At 35.1% G+C, this 21,840-nt stretch overlaps 1 protein-coding gene across 1 annotated transcript in view; it reads right to left on the bottom strand.

The window, feature by feature from the left end:
* The window catches only part of CHRM4 (cholinergic receptor muscarinic 4), a 1,937,157-nt gene that overhangs the window by 275,111 nt on the left and 1,640,206 nt on the right, over positions 1–21,840 (bottom strand). The window contains exon 6 of the mRNA XM_044082625.1: positions 8,803–8,946. The gene's annotated coding sequence lies outside the window, so the exon portion shown is untranslated. The remainder of the gene's footprint in view (positions 1–8,802; positions 8,947–21,840) is intronic.

Below are 21,840 nucleotides of genomic sequence, written 5' to 3'. Positions count from 1 at the left end.
GCACAGCACAGTGATGCAAGGCAGTTATGTATAATAGTCTGCCTTACCAGAGAGCATAGTGTACATGGGAAATGTCTTCCACCTCAAGAGTATGGTCCACTATCATGCCTGACTGTGATTTATGATGAAATCAGTTAATAAGCATGAGTGGAAAACCAGGGGTTACTAGTATGGCAATAAGGGGATTTGGTGTTGTGTGATCTCCCACTGATAGAAGTTTACTACTTCTCATCTGAAGACATTGATAGTGGTGATGTGTGCAGATGTGCCTGCCCCATAGGGAACTCTTCTGCCAATATGGATTTTCATGAAATTATTTATTTAACAGCACAGTGTCAGTGGTGTAGCAGGTAGCACTTTCACCTTCGGTGTCAAAGGCTGCGGGTTCTGTTACCACAGTAGGTAGATGGATTGCTGACACCACAGTGCAGGATAAAGGAGGTTCTGTACTCCTGTGTGTCATTCTTTGGATGAGACAGTAAACCAAGGTCCCATCTACTTGGGTTGGTGATAACTCAGGTGGATGCAAAAGATCTCACAACACCAATCTAATAGAATAGGGTTCCTTCATATTAAAAGAAGATCTCTTATTTACAAAATATTTACAAATGTAGAAATATATAGACATACAAATCTGTTTACATATTTTCATAATTTCCTTTAGAATTATACTACATTTTCATCCCTGTTATAGCCAGACTCTTTTTTTCCAAAACCATTATCTGATTTTACTTAATATCTGCTAAAATCCATTTACCATTAGACATAATTTAATTTATTCTTTCATTCCGTATAACCCATATAACAGAAAATAACTTTTTATTCTATTCTTAACAGATTCTTTACTTCTGTTCTTATAACATTTAATAATTTCCATGATTATTTTAACCAATTCTTCAATATATTCAAAAAAATCTTTACATAGTTTTCCCCATAACTTTTTTCTCTCTTACATTTCAAAAACACATGTTCTATATGTTTCTATTTATATGACATAATTCTTTTTACTGGCAATTTATCTATTACCAGTCTCCACAAAAAATAACATTCTGCTTTCTGATTACACCATTTGCTTCTTATTTTGTAGCTTTGAAATTTTCATCTGTAAGATTTTCCCATGGTTTTACATAGCAATGTTTTATAATTACATTCTTATACCATATTTTTCTATGTTTTCTGTATCAATTTTTATTTTCCACAATATTTTGTTCTTGCTAACATTTTATTTCTTCATTTATACACTCTTTACTCTTTTACCACACCCCAAAATGTATCATACTTGTATTTATAAAACTTTACACTAATCTTACATCTATTTCTTTTATCCACATTAACACTTTGTACACATTTAATAAAGCAGCATATACCACTAAGGTAATTAACACTAAACCTCCTTCCTCTTTATTTACATACAAAACTCCACTAGTTAATAAAAATAATCTGCAATAATTCCTTTTCAAATACTGTTGGCAACATAAATACACTTAAGTATGCTATTTTCCCCATCAGTACTGAATTTATCAAATAAGTCTTTCTGAATGATAGTGTATATGCTCTCCGGATAAGACAGGTTTTATTTCTGTTGTTTTTCTCATTGAATTCTACTTACATCTCTATTCCTAAATTGTATACCTAACACAGAAATTCCATTCATTGTAAAATATAAACCCCCATGTTTACTACATCACTTAAGCCTTTACTTTTCTCTTTATTTAAAGCTTTCCCATCACCTCTAGACACATATTTGTGCAAAGTATTACTTCTTTTATCAAAATTTTGTTTTTTGTACTTATTATAATGTCATTGCATATTTTGACAGAAAATAATTTCTTAACCCTTCAAAGGTGATATATACCCACCTCCTTCATCTTGTTACTTATTTCACATGGTATCACATTCATAGCTAATACAAACAGTATACCACACAATCTTACAGCACTCTTCATATGTACCTCTTGACTTAACCAGACATTTACAGGTATTTTTAATTTATTCTGTATGTCCTCCCCGCGGTCTAGTGGCGTTCGAAAGACGTGTAGAATGGGCATGCCTTTGTTGAAGGCTGGGCATCGAGCTGGCACCTTGGCACCATAAAAATCTAATGCCAATCAGTAGCGGACCGGAGCTCCGCTGTGGCGACCCCTAACTGGGAACAGTTGAAAGAAGAACTACTACTATATGCTGACTTACATAATTTCATAACTTTCCCGCTTATAGATTCATAGATTAATAGATTAGTACTAGGCTAACTGCCCTTGCGAGACATTTTAAGCCTAGCCAATTATCCCCTGTGAGATTCAAACCCTGTACCTTGTGTTTGTAAGGCAAACACCTTAACCATTAGGCCACCCTCCCAACATTATATTCTTTCATTATTTTCATAAGATTTCATGTTCAATTTTCATGTTCAATGTTGCTGATTATCTTTACTCTAATTTTATCTCTGCTTGCTTGAACGTTCTTGTCTAATATATTATTACCGCCTTCTAGCGCTGTTCTTAATTTATTATTGTTGAGCTTAATTTATTGTACTGTGGAGTTTCACCAATATTCTCCTAATATTTTCCACTGTTTATTGAATATTATATATGTTTTTACGACATCTCATCCTAAGTCTTCTAATTATTCTTGATTATTACACTGTGGAGCTTTTCTCCCTGGTCCTTCACTGAAAAAAAGCTTTTGCTCACTTGGACTATCCCAGTCAACAAATGTCAAATAAATAAATTGTATCAAATGCCTTAAGGTCTCCTATCAAGATTTTTTGCTTCTTTTTTATTTATATCAACAGCCACAATTTCTCTAACATGAATAATTCTCGACAACCCTTCCCCTTTATAATATATACATTATCTTCCATAATATTTTCCATTTTAGTTTCTAATCTATTTTGTATTACTTTCATAAACATCTCATAATCATTATTATTCAATGCTGTTGGTCTCCAGTTTGTCTTTTAGTTTCCTTCTTCCATAATTCTTTGAACATAAAACATTCATTTAACCATTCATTCTGAATCTTTAAAATATTTTTGCCAATCCCTTAAATATTTATACATTTCAAAGTCTATTCACTTTGGTCCCGTAGTCAAATCTAAATCTCTTTTTCTAACTCTTTATTCTCTTTTTCTGTTAAATTTTTACTTTTCATGTTTTTCCACTACCTTCTTTTATCTTTAAACATTTTTTGAAGATGTTTACACTATTCATAATCTTTTCCCAAGTTCATTCTATTTCTCCTTTTACATGTTTTATTTCTCTCATTACACCATGTAATCACTCATTACCATCTTCCTTCCTTTACTAATCTGTTTAAGTAACTTGCAAAAAAATCTATTTTTATTTTTTTTGTTGATTTCTTTCATATAATCTTTGTCAAAGTACTTTCTAACATTTTGTTCTAAATCTTTCAATGCATCTTTATATGTTGCTTTATACTTTTTCTCTACTTTTCTCATATATTCCACTGTAAAAAAAAATATATATATATATATATATATATATATATATATATATATATATATATATATATATATATATATATATGTATATATATATATATATATATATATAATTTTCCTTTAAATATCTACCATTCAGACCATTTTTTAGAAAATGTTCTCATAGTACTGTGATCTTTCCATAACTGTATTACAAATATCTGCCTTTACCTTATGCTTTATTTATCCTTTGTATTCCTTTGCCTATTTTTATACATTTCCTTTATCTCTGCCAATAATGCAAGATGATCAGAAAACCCTGTTTCAACTACCTCCCCTTTTCCTATAATTAAACCTTCTGATAGTATAAAATAATCTGTTCCAGTTTTATACATACCCCTTTTGTAAGTCCATTAATTTTTTGTCAAAATTTTTAACTTACCACATTTTATAATTTCTAACATTTTTCTGATATAATTTCCTTTCTTTTTTACATTTGCCTCTTACATCACAATTAAAGCCTCCTGTTATTATAATAGTTATATTTTCACTACATAGTCTAAAATATGATGAAATGACCTTTCCCTTTCTTTACAATTATAAGCATATAATGTTATAATTCTTTATACCTATTCTTTTCATTTTAAATCTACAATAATTAATCTTCCCATTTTTGTTAAAGTTATGTCTAATAGCCTTTCTGCATTTCTATGGAATAAAGCTATTCCAGAATTCCCAAATTCCAGATCAACTTTCCTCCCTATAGTTTCTCTGTTTTGTAATCTTTATTTATTGGTTAAAAATCTTGTGTCTTATGTTCTAATATAATTGCATCTTTATCACAATTACTTCACCACTACAAAATCAATATTCTTATTATATTCTTAATACTTTCCACATTTACACAAAGCAGTCTAAAATGCTCATGCTCCCTTTTCCTTAGATTCATGGTGTCATATGTTCATAGTTAATTACTAAACTAGTTTTCTTAAATTACCAGTTCAAGCCTAGTCAATTTCTTCCCCAAAGGTGAGGCTCAAGCACTATACCCACCTCCTTCATGTCTGTGAGTAAAATAGCTTAACCATTATACCAACTCCCAGTCATTAGTTGTATATATTCTTATCCATTTAATTTCTTTTTTCTTTTGTACCAGTCCCTTTAAATTGCTTTTCTTTTATCCTTTTACCAATAGAATTTTTTTTCTTTTACTACCTCCAAATTTATGTCTTCCTCACGTATTTTAGAACCTTCTTCTATATCGCCTTTATTTTTTCTCATCGAATTTTCTTCTTGTTCTGTTTCTAAAATGTCTTCATTGTTCATTTTTGCTTTTTCTTTTTCCATGCTCTTATTTTCAGTTTCAGAAGTTTTAGAATTCATCCATAAATGTCCAGTTTTGTTACTTTATAACATTTCAATTCACATTTTTCACATTTTCTAAGAGAATGTTCTACTGGGAAAAAAAAACAATAAGAAGTGTATCACAAAATTTATCTTTGTTAATAAGAATTAATGCTCTTACCTCGTGTGTTTTTATACCCGAAGGAGCTATTAAATTGTCCCATACTTCGCACCTGTCCATTTCTTTGTTTTATTTACTTTGAATCCTTACCACATACTTCCATTTTTCATTTTCTTCTGCCTTTTTGCTGCTACTCCCCTTTTGTCTTATTTTACTTTCTCTGCATATGTGTTCTTTTCCATCTCACCACTATTCTTCACGTGTCTTTACATCCTCATTTTGTGTTTTCTCCATGACATTACCCCAGGAAACCTCTCCATTTTCTGGCTAACTCTGCATCACCATTTCTTTAAGTAAATCATCTCGCAACCCTCTTGAATGGAGGGTTATAATTCTACAGCCATCATTTGTTGACTCATCTCCATCAAACATATTTCTTTGAAATACCTCCTCAGAATCCTGCACAGATTCTCTGGTTTCAATATTTGATTTCACCTTCATTTCTCTCACCAATCCATCTCCTTCTTTCTCCATCTGTCTCCCTGTTTCTCTGGGTTGCACCTGGAATGGAAACAGAAAGTACTCTTGCAAAATGGGTTCCACTTGCAACAGTGATGAGTTGGGGAATTCCAAAATACCCTGGCCAAATTTGCCCTAGTAGTATAAATACCACCTCAAGTCTCCTCTGAAATGAGATCACAAGCCAACTGTAGCCAGCTTTGTCAAGAAATTATACATTTATTTATTTACTTTTACTACACTCTGCGTAATATACTGAAAATATACTAGCAGTGAAGAGGGACTGCTGTGCTAGGGAGCACACCACTACTCACAGGAATGCATTTTCTGTCCTATAGGATACCAAACTGGGATCACCTGCTACCCTAATAGTGCTGTCTCTTATAATTGCTTAATGATCGGTGCTTTACTTAAGTAGTCCATGTTCTGAGTACATGGACTTGCCCCACCATGTACTGATCATTCTTAATTGGTATAGGCTTGGTATGTAGATGTACTGTGTACTACCCCTGTTCCAGTGATCCCAGACATTTATCAGTACTACCAAGTGTTACTTCTCCCTTAATCAAAATAGATATCAAGGTCTCTGAATTCTGCTTCAAGTTGGCTTCTTACCTGAAAGCCTTTAATGAACCATTCATCAGTACCAAAAGCTGTTCACACTAAAAAGAAGGCTCCATTTCAGATAATTTTTGAAAGTAATCATTATGAGCCCTTTCCTCAATTACTTATTTATTTTTATTTTATTTTACATTTGTTAACCAGGAAAGTCCGACTGCACAAGTCCCTTTTCAGCGGAGGCCTGGAGAGAAAAGCTCCACATACAGTAAAGTACAAGTGAGGATTTCATTTACATCTGTGAATACATTACAGCATGCAATATTCAGATATTGTAATAAAAATATCCCCCAACTGCTGCGGTGAACTGCCTAATAAACGACAACAAAGAAAACAACGACAGTAGATCCACCAAGGCTAGCGTCCTGCAGAAGTGCAAGCATGGCTTAAAAGAAATCCAAGAATGAAGAAATAATGTGAAACAATTTAATTTGATTGAAACAAAAATAAAAATAAAATGAAAAGTCCCTTAATTAACACACGATAAGCGCTTTCGATAAAATCTTCCTCAGACAATTAATTAAGGGACTTAGCCGTGCTTGCACTTCTGCAGGACGTTAGCCTTGGTGGATCTACTGTCGTTTTCTTTAATATTCAGATATTAACATTTTGTTATCAGCACTATATACAAGTATATTACAGACTCATTTTATCATGTAGTAGACAGAGTTTAACATTTCTGGTAGTAAGTTTATGTGCAGTATATTGTAAGATTGAGAGAAGTACAGTATTTGAGGAAAAACAGTAGAAACGTTTTTGTAGTAAGGTTTATATGCAGTACATTGTCAGATTAGAAGTAGTACAGTATATGAGAAAAAAAAGTACAAGATGTTTTAGTAGGAGTTCATTCTGAAAAGCCCATATGCTTGGGGTATAACAGGTGTACCTTGCTTAACTAGAGGAAGTAATTGATGATCATTAGCAGATGAATTCATGCAACTGTGCAGTGGTTTGGTTTAACCTGGGAAGACACAGGAGCAGAGCCAGTTGTTTGAATAGTGGCTTTTGAGGAGTTTTTTTTAAATTGGAAGGCATAATGATGAAGCAGTAGTAACAGTTATTTTAAATGCTACAGTAGAGGGGCATGAGGTAGTCTGTTGGCTTGACTGGACTCAAAACGAATGGGCGTATTCATGTGTGTGTGTGTGTGTGTGGTTGGTGGAAAAATCCATCAAATTTGCATGCAGAAGTGTGGTTGGTGGAAATATCACCTAATGTGCATTTACAGTCCTTGACCATCCCCTGTCCATAGTTCCCCTATGTTTTACAAAGCTTTGCATGCTGGAATACAATCTTGGATAACATCTTTATTATTTATAAAAAAATTATCACTTTCTTTCTTTTCACCTCTTTTGAAAAGTAGAGGAGCTAATTATGAAAAGAACAGAGGGGTACTTATGAACATATACTGCCAGTATGAGGTGCCCGCTTTTATGGGACAATAGAGATTGAAGACCCTGATAGCATCCATTTATATGGTAAATCTCATACAACAATGTTACAACAGTGCTTGTGCCGTGAGTGTTGTGTTCACTTTTATGGGATTTTTGCAGTCAGAATTTTGTAGGGAAGAGGTGTGTTGTCTGTGAGATTAAATGATGACAATAGGAGAGCTTTTGTTCACCACTACTGAACTTCCTCAGATGTGTGTGTGTGTGTGTGTGTGTGTGTGTGTGTGTGTGTGTGTGTGTGTGTGTGTGTGTGTGTGTGTGTGTGTAAACCTATTTAGTAGAATTAAATGGACCAAAAGAATTAAAGTAACAATTTTAAATTCAGAAGAGAATCTCATAAGCTAAAGCACGTGTAGTTGTGGAAAGCTTTACATTCAGATAGTACTGTGTTCCCTTCAGATCTTGGTTGAGCATTTTTATATATAAAAAGGTTATTTTTATTTATCACACATACATGCACACACTCACACAATGTGCATGCATGGTTATACCTGCAAACAAACTGGAGGACCACCAGCTCGCCTATAGTATGCCATCGTTATTTAGAAGGAAACTAGAGCTGACAACAAAACCCCCCCATAGGCATAGTGAGCATGGTTAAACATCACACTGAAGACTTTCCAGATGAGAACTAAACTAGAGAACTAACCAAAGTGCTGCCATACCACTGAAATTTGAACTTCTGTACCTGCATTCAGTTTGAGGACCTTATAATCAATTGTGTGCGTAGATAATGACACACAGCTTACAAATTAAGATAATTATGTATAAATTATGCTATTACTTTTAGACTATGAAGCCAAGATGGTGAAATCTTTCAGTACAGTTATAAGTTATTCTATTTGGCATAATATATTAATGAAATAAAATGGAATCCAGCTTTTATCAAATTATGCACCACAGTATAAGTTTATAACAAGACAGTTGCAAACAGGGCTGACCTAGGCAAAGCATCTGAATTTCAGTACTGACTTCTGTTTTCAAGCAAATAAACCAATACTAATCATGGTTAAATATTTACAATTCAGAAAATGTGTACATCCTATAAACACCTTGCTGAACTATCACACTATCTACAGCCAGTGTCAGATGTCTTGTATCCATAAATCATCATCTCATATTATCCCACGATCTAACCTGCATCTGCTATTCATGCATTGTTCTCTCATGTTCACTTCAAGCAAACCTAAAAATACCCCCATCCCAAGATGGATGATATGGTATGAGGCTGCCTGCAGGAGAGACTGTGAGTGAAGATGCTAATTGTACTTAAATTGTTAAATGGAGAATAGAAGCCTGTCATGACATACCTGTTACTGTAGTGCTACAAGGTGTTGCTCAAATGGTCTCACAGCAACATTACAGCCAGGGGAGAACCATTCTTTGGGAAGACCACAGCCCAGCAGTTTCAGTTGCAGAAGTTACAAGGAAGGAATAGTGATGAACTGCCAACACTGCAGAGAGACAGAGAAAGAAAAATAAATGATTTAGACTGTAGCATAAAAGTCATGCCTGATGACTCCAGCAAGTCACTTAAGAATTGCATGGCATTAACGACAGCTATCATGCTTATTTGTAAAGGCCAATCTACTGGGTTATACCCGTGTCATCACATCATTACCTGGTGACCTTTGACCCCCACTGAAGTCAGAGGGTGAGGACAACACTGCCTCAGAGGTAGCAGAAATTACATACACAAAACCTGTATTTTTAAAGCAAACAATAGTCTGATCGCAAACTAATTCTCAATATTGTTTATCACTCAGTCTGTGATCTGTGCAGGCTGAAACTACAGGTAGTGGGACTTGAAAGTACATCCAGTACAATATACAAAGGTTAAACAAGCTTATTTTAATGCAATCATTATGTAGAAAGGAAAGGCTGATTGTATCAAAGCATGGTCCCCCTCATGCTGTCTGGCCTTAATATTGGTACACTCTCAGTAGGTCAAACTCTGAGCAAAAGCCTTTCTTTAAAGAAAAATCTGGAGCTAGACAAGTGCCCAAAGATCACACCCATATTAAGACATGAGCACTATTTAGACTATCCATTAAAGTCCTATTTACTTCTACCAAATCACTGCCAGGGGGCGACATGCTTCCTGTCTAAATGTGCCACATCTGAAACTCGGAGAGGAAAATAGATCTGTTTTCTGCATCTGTTGACCATCTGTTTAGCTGACCAAAGTTATTGTTAGTCAAAATCACTTTTACCATTTTACTATCTCTCTCTCTCACTATATATATATATATATATATATATATATATATATATATATATATAATACATTCATAAAAACAAATTAAAAAATATATATGTAAATGTACATACATATAAACACACACACACATATATATATATATATATATATATATATATATATAATTATAGCTATATACACACACACATACACACAGACACAAACACAAACTCGTGGGCAGATATATATGTGTGTGTGTGCGCGCATGTATTATATACAATATTATACATGGGAGGGACACACACACACACAGAAATGTATGTATATGCTGCTGGTTCCTTTCCTCCTTAGGTTTTATTACCTTACACACTGTGGTGGTTATATATATGTGCACGCGCACATATTTTAAACAATATTATATATGGGGACACACACACACAGAAATGTATGTATATGATGCTGGTTTCTATCCTCCTTAGGTTTTATTACATTATACACTGTGGTGGTTATATATATGTGCGCGCGCACCTATTTTAAACAATATTATATATAGGACACACACACACACACACACACACACACACACACACACACACACAGAAATGCATGTATATGATGCTGGTTCCTTTCCTCCTTAGGTTTTATTACCTTATACACTGTGGTGGTTATATATATGTGTGTGCGCACCTATTTTAAACAATATTATATATGGGACACACACACACACAAATGCATGTATATGATGCTGGTTCCTTTCCTCCTTAGGTTTTATTACCTTACACACTGTGCTGGTTATATATATGTGTGCGCGCACATATTATATACAATATTATATATGGGGACACACACACACACACACACACAAATGTATGTATATGCGGCTGGTTCCTTTCCTCCTTAGGTTTTATTACCTTATACACTGTGCTGGTTATATATATATGTGTGTGTGCACGTGCATATGATATACAATATTATATATGGTGGGAAACGCACAGAAATGTATGTATATGCTGCTGGTTCCTTTCCTCCTTAGGTTTTATTACCTTACACACTGTGCTGGTTTTATATATATATATATATATATATATATATATATATATATATATATATATATATATATATATATATATGTGTGTGTGTGTGTGTGCACGCACACATATATATATATATATATATATATATATATATATATATATATAACCAGCACAGTGTGTAAGGTATATATATATATATATATATATATATATATATATATATATATATATGTGTGTGTGTGTGCGCGCACATATTATATACAGTATTATATATGGGACACACCCATACAGAAATGTATGTATATGCTGCTGGTTCCTTTCTTCCTTAGGTTTTATTACCTTACACACTGTGCTAGTTTTATATATATATATATATATATATATATATATATATATATATATATATATATATATATATATATATATATATATATATATATATATATATATATATATATATGTATGTGCGCATGTATTTTATACAATATTATATATGGGACACACACACACACACAGAAATGTATGTATAGGCTTTCTGATTCCTTTACTCCTTAGGTTTTATTACCTTACACACTGTGCTGGTTATATATATATATATATATATATATATATATATATATATATATATATATATATATATATATATATATACAAATATGTATATGCTACTGGTTTCCTTATACTTTTTATTTATTACCCCTGTGCTGGTTATATATATGTGTGTGCGCACACATATTATGTACAGCATTATATATGGGACACACACACACACACACACACACACACACACACACACACACACACACACACACACAGAAATGTATGTATATGCTGCTGGTTCCTTTCCTCCTTAGGTTTTATTACCTTACACACTGTGCTGGTTATATATCTGTGTGTGCACGTATCATATACAATATTATATATGGGGACACACACACGCACACAGAAATGTATGTATATGCTGCTGGTTCCTTTCCTCCTAAGGTTTTATTACCTTACACACTGTGCTGCTTATATATGTGTGCGCGCGTATTATATACCATATTATATAAGGGGTGGGCACAGAAATGTATGTATATGCTGTTGGCTGCTTTCCTCCTTAGGTTTTATTACCTTACACACTGTGCTGGTTTTATAGATATATATGTGTGTGTGAGCGCACGTATTATATACAATATTATATATGGGACACACACAGAAATGTATGTATATGCTGCTGGTTCCTTTCCTTCTTAGGTTTTATTACCTTACACACTGTGCTTGTTACATATATGTGTGCACACACGTATTTTATACAATATTATATATGGGGACACACACACACACAGAAATGTATGTATTTGCTGCTGGTTCCTTTCCTCCTTAGGTTTTATTACATTACACACTGTGCTGGTTATATAGATGTGTGTGCGCACGTATTTTATACAATATTATATATGGGGAGACACACACACAGAAATGTATGTATATGCTGCTGTTTCCTTTCCTCCTTAGGTTTTATTACCTTACACACTGTGCTGGTTACATATTTGTGTGCCCGCATGTATTATATATAATATTATATATGGACACACACACACACACACACACACACACACACACACACACACACACACACACACACACACACACACACACACACTCATACAGAAATGTATGTATATGCTGCTGGTTCCTTTTCTGCTTAGGTTTTATTACCTTACACACTGTGCTGGTTATATATATGTGTGTGCGCACGTATTATATACAATATTATATATGGGGGGGGCACACACATACAGAAATGTATGTGTATGCTGCTGGTTCCTTTCCTCCTTAGGTCTTATTACCTTACACACTGTGCTGGTTATATATATGTGTGCGCACATATTTTATACAATATTATATATGGGGGCACACACAGAAATGTATGTATATGCTGCTGGTTCCTTTCCTCCTTAGGTTTTATTACCTTACACACTGTGCTGGTTTAGATATATATATATATATATATATATATATATATATATATATAGATAGATAGATATATATGTATGTGCACACGTATTTTATACAATATTATATATGGGACACAAACACACACACACAGAAATGCATGTATAGGCTTCTGGTTCCTTTCCTCCTTAGGTTTTATTACCTTTCACACTGTGCTGGTTATATATATGTGTGCATGCACATATTATATACAATATTATATATGGGGACACACACACAGAAACTTATGTATATGCTGTTGGTCCCTTTCTTCCTTAGGTTTTATTACCTTACACACTATGCTGGTTATATATATTTATGTGTGCGCGCACGTATTTTATACAATATTATATATGGGCACACACACACACACACACACACACACACACACACACACACAGAAATGTATGCATATGCTGCTGGTTCCTTTCCTCTTTAGGTTTTATTACCTTACACACTGTGCTGGTTATATATATGTGTGTGTGTGCGTATTATATACATTATTATATATGGGGGGCACAGAAATGTATGTATATGTTGCTGGTTGCTTTCCTCCTTAGGTTTTATTACCTTACACACTATGCTGGTTTTATATATATATATATATATCTATATATATATATATATATATATATATATATGGAACTACCTGACTAGATCGAAACTTCATAACACCGACAAGCACTTCACCGACACCACATAATCGACAGTTCACAAACACGACACCACATACACTCAACACATCATAACAACAAACAAAACAAATCCCTATCCAAAACCCACACACACAACACAAGCACACCAAAATCCTTACAAACCAACACTAACCCTTACATACACAACTATCTACAACCCTAACGAAACCCTAACCTAAGGTCCGTCACTATAAGCACACTCACCTAACCTGCCCTAACCCTAACTCACTTAACCCACCCCTAACCCAAAAAATATCACTACTGCACCCTTACCTAACCTGCGCCCTAACCCTAACTCACTTATCCCACCCCTACCCCTAGAGACCATCAACATCGCACACTTACCTTACTCGCACCCTAACGGCCATCACTACCACATACTTACACATCCTTTCCCCATCTCAGTGTTCTCAGCATCGGTGTCTTCCTCCGTCGGTCTTCTGCCTTATCGATCTTCTGGCGCTTTGTCGGTGTTATGACGTTTCAATCTACTCAGGTAGATCCATATATATATATATATATATATATATATGTGTGTGTGAGCACACGTATTATAGTATTATATACAATATTATATATCGGGGACACACACAGAAATGTTTGTATATGCTGCTGGTTCCTTTCCTTCTGAGGTTTTATTACCTTTCAAACTGTGCTGGCTACATATATGTGTGTGCGCACGTATTTTATACAATATTATATATGGGTTGGAGACACACACACAGAAATATATGTAGAGGCTGCTGGTTCCTTTCCTCCTTAGGTTTTATTACATTACACACTGTGCTGGTTAAATATATGTGTGTGCACATATTTTATACAATATTATATATGGGGATACACACAGAAATGTATGCATATGCTGCTGGTTCCTTTCCTCCTTAGGTTTTATTACCTTCTACACTGTGTTGGTTATATATATGTGTGCCCGCACGTATTTTATACAATATTATATATGGACACACACACACAGAAATGTATGTATATGCTGCTGGTTCCTTTCCTCCTTAGGTTTTATTACCTTACACACTGTGCTGGTTATATATTTGTGTGCCCGCACGTATTTTTTTTTAATATTATATATGGACACACACACAGAATTGTATGTATATGCTGCTGGTTCCTTTTCTGCTTAGGTTTTATTTCCTTACACACTGTGCTGGTTATATATGTGTGTGTGCGTACGTATTATATGCAGTGTTATATATGGGACACACACACACACACACACAGAAATGTATGTGTATGCTGCTGGTTCTTTTCCTCCTTAGGTTTTATTACCTTACACGCTGTGCTGGTTTTATATATATATATATATATATATATATATATATATATATATATATATATATATATATATATATATATATATATATATATATATGTTTGCGCACACGTATTATATACAATGTTATATATGGGGGGGGGGCACACACACACAGAAATGTATGTATATGCTGCTGTTTCCTTTCCTCTTTAGGTCTTATTACCTTCCACCGTTTGCTGGTTATATATATGTGTGTGTGCACGTATTATATACAATGTTATATATGGGGGGGAGATGCACAGAAATGTATGTATATTTGCTGGTTCCTTTCTTCCTTAGGTTTTATTACCTTACACACTGTGCTGGTTATGTATATATATGTGAGCGCACACGTATTTTATACAAAATTATATATGGGACACACACAGAAATGTATGTATATTTGTTAGTTCCTTTCCTCCTTAGATTTTATTACCTTACCCACTGTGCTGGTTATATATATATATATGTGTGCGTGCACGTATTATATACAATGTTATATATGGGAGAGACACACACAGGAATGTATGTATATTTGCTGGTTCCTTTCCTCCTTAGGTCCTTATACACTGTGCTGGTTATATATATGTGTGCGCGCACGTATTATATACAATATTATATATGGGACACACACACACACACACACACACACACACACACACACACAGAAATGTATGTATATGCTGCTGGTTCCTTTCCTCCTTAGGTTTTATTATCTTACACACAGTGCTGGTTATATATATGTGTGCACGCAAGTATTATATACAATATTATATATGGACACACACACACACACACACACACACACACACACACACACACACACACACACACACACACACACACACACACACACACACAGAAATGTATGTATATGCTGCTGGTTCCTTTCCTCCTTAGGTTTTATTATCTTACACACAGTGCTGGTTATATATATGTGTGCACGCAAGTATTATATACAATATTGTATACGGGACACACACACACACACACACACACACACAGAAATGTATGTATATGCTGCTGGTTCCTTTCCTCCTTAGGTTTTATTATCTTACACACAGTGCTGGTTATATATATGTGTGCACGCAAGTATTATATACAATATTATATATGGACACACACACACACACACACACACACACACACACACACACACAGAAATGCATGTATATGCTGCTGGTTCCTTTCGTGCTCAGGTTTTATTACCTTACACACTGTGCTGGTTGTCTGTGGATATTAACATGCTGCCTTTAAGGCTACAAAGAGAAGAAAAAGGGAAAATAAAGAAATATTCACAAAGCTGCATTCTTCTTTCAACCAGCTTTTAACCTAGATTTCGACTTTATCTGCCGTTCATCGATTGTACAATTTGTACAGCTGCTTTTTGTAAGGAAGAGAATCAAAGGCTTTACCCAAATCCAGGCAGGCAGCAGCTGCCATTCCTGTGTGATCTACAACCCTAATCACTTGGTGAAGGAAAACAATTAGATTTGTCTGATGCAGCCTTCCCAGCATGAAGCTGTCTTGTCTCAGATCTTGTTTTCCTATTAAAGTATTAGGACAACTGTCTATAAAGCAGATTTCATGGCATTTGGCTGTTTTAGTATGACCAGCAACCCACCAGTTTTTCACTACATACATAAATATTTTTTCACTCCTTTATAACTTGAATCAGCTTGTATCATTCAGTGCACTGCTGATGGTATTTTTATTGCATACACAGACATGCACCCAGGAGTTAATTACATGTTCAGCCATGAATGTAGCTGATATGCTGCTTCCATTAAATATCTAAAATATAATTAATACTTTTTGCAAGTGCATAGTTAACAAATAAACTAAATCGATGTGTATACCAAAGAATGCTCTGCATAATCATTTCATCACATTACTTGTACCTTTAAATGTCAGGTGCTACACAATTTGTCTTACTGTTGTCACTAAACACAGGCAAGCATATTATTTCATCACGTGTGTCAAGGCCTTTTCATTTATAATTAAGCAGAGAATCATGGGGTCATCGATAAAACATCAAGAAAAAATGAAGTACATTCTCTTTTGTAAGGGATGTAGACGTCTAACGTGCATTAGCGGGACCATTCATATTCCATTTTGTCTTGATTGCTTGAGAAAATCACAGCCATGAATTCAAGCAATGGTAACAACTTCTAAAAAGAAGTTTTCCAGACTGGGGCTATTGTTAGAGTAACTGATTAACTTAGCATTTACACTAGCAAAATGAACAAATGAATAATTTTCCTTTGGATCAGTTATCACTGATTCTTCATGCTTACAATCATAGAAAATACAAGGCAACTGACTCTTGTGACCATGTATGTCTTGCCAATACCTGACAAGTACACTAACTACTTTTTCAGAGAGGGCTAGGTCTGTCAAGCCAGGGGTGAATTTGTGAATATCCATCCGGTCATTCAGTTCCCATCTGATGGAAGATAGTGCATCAACACTGCTTGACTTGCCACAGGAGTCTATTCCACAGGTGGGAGTGCATTGTATAATGGACCTATTTCTTCACCATGTATTATTTGTTGATGAAAATGTAAATCCTTGGTTGTGGTATTTGTGGGACTGTTTGATTTGTGGAGATACAAGAGATCCAGGACTGCTGCTTAGCTAATAGCATAGAAGATAAGACATGCATGTCCCCTCAAGGGTCTATATAATATTGGCTAAATGGACAGTGCTTCCAGGCTTTTCTGCTAGATTTAGTTTTTTTAAGTCTGTGATCTTGTTAGTTAGGACCTTTCTATTCATTTGATATATATAGTGAGGTATAGACCAAAGGGGACTTGTATTCAATAATTGGCCTAATCAATGTTGACTATAAGGAGACCATGATCTCTTTAGATCCGGATGATAATCTTGCAAATAGCTGCACCAAGTAGGACTTTCTGACTACAGTTGTTACATGATAATCAATGAGAGGCAGTTATCAACCCAAGTTCCAAGGTGTTTAACAACATTCGCATTATGGAGTGGTGTGTTGTATATATTGTATAGTGGGGAGCTGTTTACCAAGTGTTATAGTCTTATACCTTTTAGCATTTAATTTAAACCATTTTTAGTATACCAGGTATTTACATGGGTAAGTTCTTACTGAAGGGTTTGGACATCTGAGCAGAACTTGACAATGTCTTACATTTTATAGTCATTTGCAGACGTGGTTAGCCAGAGGTCTTTGATCATGGTCTGGCGATCACAAAAATAAATGCACTGAGCCCTATGGGACACCACTGGTCACATTCAAACTCTTTGATTAGGCACCTGCTACTACCATGTAGGTTCGGGCTTTTAGACACTTTACTAACCTTCTTACTTCATAGGGATCTGCTTATAAGGCATTAAGCTTACTAACTATGCTACGACTGGGGACAGTGTCAAACACCTTGGCCAAGTCAAGGTGTACTGTATGGATAGCACTTGTTGGCTGCTATTTGCTTTAAAAGGCAGGTGCTGTACTTCATCTAGACTGATTCTACTGAATTATCTAGCCCTCCCGCCATTTGACCCTACTAAACTAAGTAGCTCTCACTGACCCCATCTCTAACCCTAAAAGTCCCATCTGGTCCCTCAGAAACCTGAATCCTTGTTCTTTAATCCTAACCCTAACATTCCTCTACCTCCAGTGTCCGTCATCACTCCCATAACTTAAACCTCTGCCCTGAAACCTAAATTATCTGATTGCTCCTAAATCTAAAACTTATCTCTCACTCCCCAGCTCTAAAGCCCCTCACACTGCTTACCTCTAAAATTACCACCCACTCATTAAACCTAGATTCCCCCATCACTATTCTAAACTACCACTCCCAAGCACTCCTTCCCCAAAGCTGCAATTACCTGACTTGAACTCTAATAATGTCTTCAGGCAAGGTACGGTTGCTGTACTCTCTCCACATGGCTGCCACACTTTCCCTAAATACAGTATTTGAATACAAAAAAATGCAAGTGCAGCCTTTACAAGCTGCAACAATTCTCAGGTCCCCTTCTGGGAGACTGTGATTCTGAGCTCCTGGAAGATCCAATAAACAGCACAACACAAGTATAATTACAACATAATAAAGTTACATTTAATACTGACATTCAGAGCTGTACGCTTATCATATAGGGAAGACTAAAGCTTCCCTCGGATATAAAACAAGATTTAAATACTGAAACTGAGAATGTCAAAGATATCCTGAATGGCACAGCTGTAAGAAAAAAAAAGAATGATTACATCAGTACTGCTACAAACCTTTAAATTCAAGTTTATGCAGACAGCAAGCCTCATTGCACACCACAAACTAATTATTTTCATCATAGGGTCACATACCTTTGAAGATCAGAGCAGTACCTGCTTTCAAATGAACTAAAGTTTTGTACTAGTCTGCTTAAGTTTGTGCAATCTTGCGGTTGCAGTAATTAAGTAATGGTGGGGGGCAAAGAAGTTTCCCCTGCATATACAGTCTATGCTTTCAGGACAAAACTCTGCACTGTCCCAGTTTTGAAGAAACATCCTTATTTTCTGGTTTGATTTACTCCAGCACATGATGCATCTATTTTTGAAGGTATATCCCTATGTTCAGACTTGATATATTCCTCACACAATTTTCTGAACCCCCCTTCCCCATCACACATATTTGAAGCTGTCTAGTACACAGAAAACCACACTATAGGACCAACATACTAGTGGCAAAGGTAATTTAAAGAAAGATGACATGTCTTACAGCTCCCTTTCTCAGAAACAAAAATAAATGACATTGTGTTGTAGAATTTTAAATTCCAGTTCATTTGTTGCTTTCTACAAGATTCTAGTCGTTAGGAAAGCAGAGTTACTGTTTATCCTGTAAGAGTATACTTGTTTTTACTCGACACTTTCCTATACTCCTGAAATGAGCATACTCATCACTGTTTTCAAAGTCTAATTTCTGAAGTCCTGGTTAAAGTACATATATAAAACTAAGGCACTTGCAAGCTGACATGACAGTGAAATGGTCAGCATGGGATATCTAGAACTGGAGTTAAGGAGTGTTTACAAAAAGTTATTAAAAGATTGGATATATTTTAATGTTAATAGTGTAAAAATAGTGTGTTATACTGCTATGTTGAGGTGGTGTATTCAAGTATTGGGGAGTTGGTAAGAAATGGGAGTAAAAGACTGGTAATGTGAAAGCATCCTGAGATATGAATGCTCTTTTGCTAAAGCAGTTGTGACTATTACCTATATTTTCATAACTGCCAGAACTCCATAAAAGCTGCATGGCCTACACAAATGGTGTCATCTTAAACAAAATTTTATTTATGGCATTTGTTTACAGGGAAAGTCTGACTAGGTCCATAGTACCAATTTTAGCAGCGTCCCAGAAAGAAAAGCTTGAAGTAAGGCAACTTTAATACGCAAATTATACAATGGTATAAAAGTTTATATTATACAAAACAGGTAAAAGTATGTGCATTATTACAAATAAGGTAAATGTGAACAGGTAATACAACAGACACACCTGGACATGTGTCAATGAGAAGTCAAGAGGGTAGTTAGTAAGAGGGTTATTGAAGGCAAAAATAGGATGAAACTTAAACGAAGCAAGAAAGTCTTACTAGGAGATAGAGGAGATGAGGAAGTACAGTAATAAAGGATAATAGTGGAGGTTATGAATAAAATACTAGGTGAGACCTAGAGAGGGCATAGCAAAGAAGACATAGAAGAGATGCTGAAAGATAGGGAGCAAGTAGATGAGAAAGGTAAGGTGGGAGTTATGGTGGGTGTCTTAGGAAGGGCGTAAAGTGCTACTGCTTTTAACCAAATTTCGAACAAGAGTAGATCCATGATTTAGTTAGAAATTCTTGTAATGCATGTTTGAAAGCCAGAAGATTAGGGATTGCTCTGATGTTTACAAGAGGGTTGCTCCATGTTTTGGCCACAGAGTAGGAGTAAAGACTTTGTCCAGCAGATTTATTAAGTGTATGCATTGAGAGGAGTTGTTTGTCCTCCTACCTTATGGGTCATTTAGTTGTCAAGCACAGATCTGAGGGCACTGTAAGCAGTAGGTTTATGAATAATGTTATGTGTGGTTGAGTTGTAAATAGCTAAGGTGGTGTGGTAGTTCAAGCCATTTGAGAGGCCGCAGGGCAGTGCAATGATGGGTGTAGTATATTGCACTAGCTGCAGAACTTAGCTGCTTTATTGCATGATTGAAGTTTTAATGCAAGTGAGATATGGAGCTTGATAAGAATAGGAAAGGTAATAGTTGCTTAGTGGTGAGAATGGTTTCAGTGCATGTATTTAAAACTGTTGTGCATCCTTAACTCCTATTTTTTTTAATATTGCTTTGGGTAAGATAAAATTTAAGATTTTCATCTTTTGCCACACCTATTTGGCATAGGGAACCAATTTAATTACTGCATTATTCTGCTAAAGGTTCTTAAACTCGTTTTTGTCTAGAGAAAATGTTTTAGGAGTGAAGAGGTGGATTTTTTTTTCTTGGACTTGAGTAACAGCGGGGAATTAAGTCAGGATTTGATAGAAATGAAAGCTTCTTGGGTTATTTGTTGAAGGTGCGACTGGGTGTTTTTAGAACAAAATAACTGAGTCACCTGCATATCAAATTAGGGAGGTTTGACAGGAAGTAGTATTAAGATTATCAATAAAGACATTAAGAAGAAGTGGATCAATAACAGGTTAGGTAGGCAAGTTGAGAGGGACCCTGGCCATTTTACAGATTGCTGTCTATTGGATACATACATAGTTAGCAAACTATTTGATAGAAAAGGGAAAAAGTCCAAAGAGAGAGAGAGAGTTGGTGAGGAGTTTAGAATGGGAAACCCTATCATATGCCTTAGATCAATAAACAAGGAGGAAATCCATGTACCAGAGTCTCTAGTGTGACACTGTCCATAAACGAAAGTAAAACTGTTGTACTATGGATCACCTAAATCCATGGTGAGTTGAGGGTAGAAGTTTATTTTGGGCAATACAATTAAGTTATTTTTGGACAAATGTTTGTAATAATTTGATGACAGGGAACCAAACAGTAATGGGACAATAGTTAAGATATTTCACTGTTGTTGTCTTCTTTACAGAGGGAAATGATTAATGACGTTTTCCAAAGTGTTGAGACACATATTTATATAATGGATCT

Source organism: Protopterus annectens, chromosome 9.part0, assembly GCF_019279795.1.
Source record: "Protopterus annectens isolate FY-2018-M chromosome 9.part0, PAN1.0, whole genome shotgun sequence".
In the NCBI taxonomy this organism is placed as follows: Eukaryota; Metazoa; Chordata; order Ceratodontiformes; family Protopteridae; genus Protopterus; species Protopterus annectens.
The sequence above is the reverse complement of the archived record's forward strand: the minus strand, read 5'-3'. Positions and strand labels throughout refer to the sequence as shown.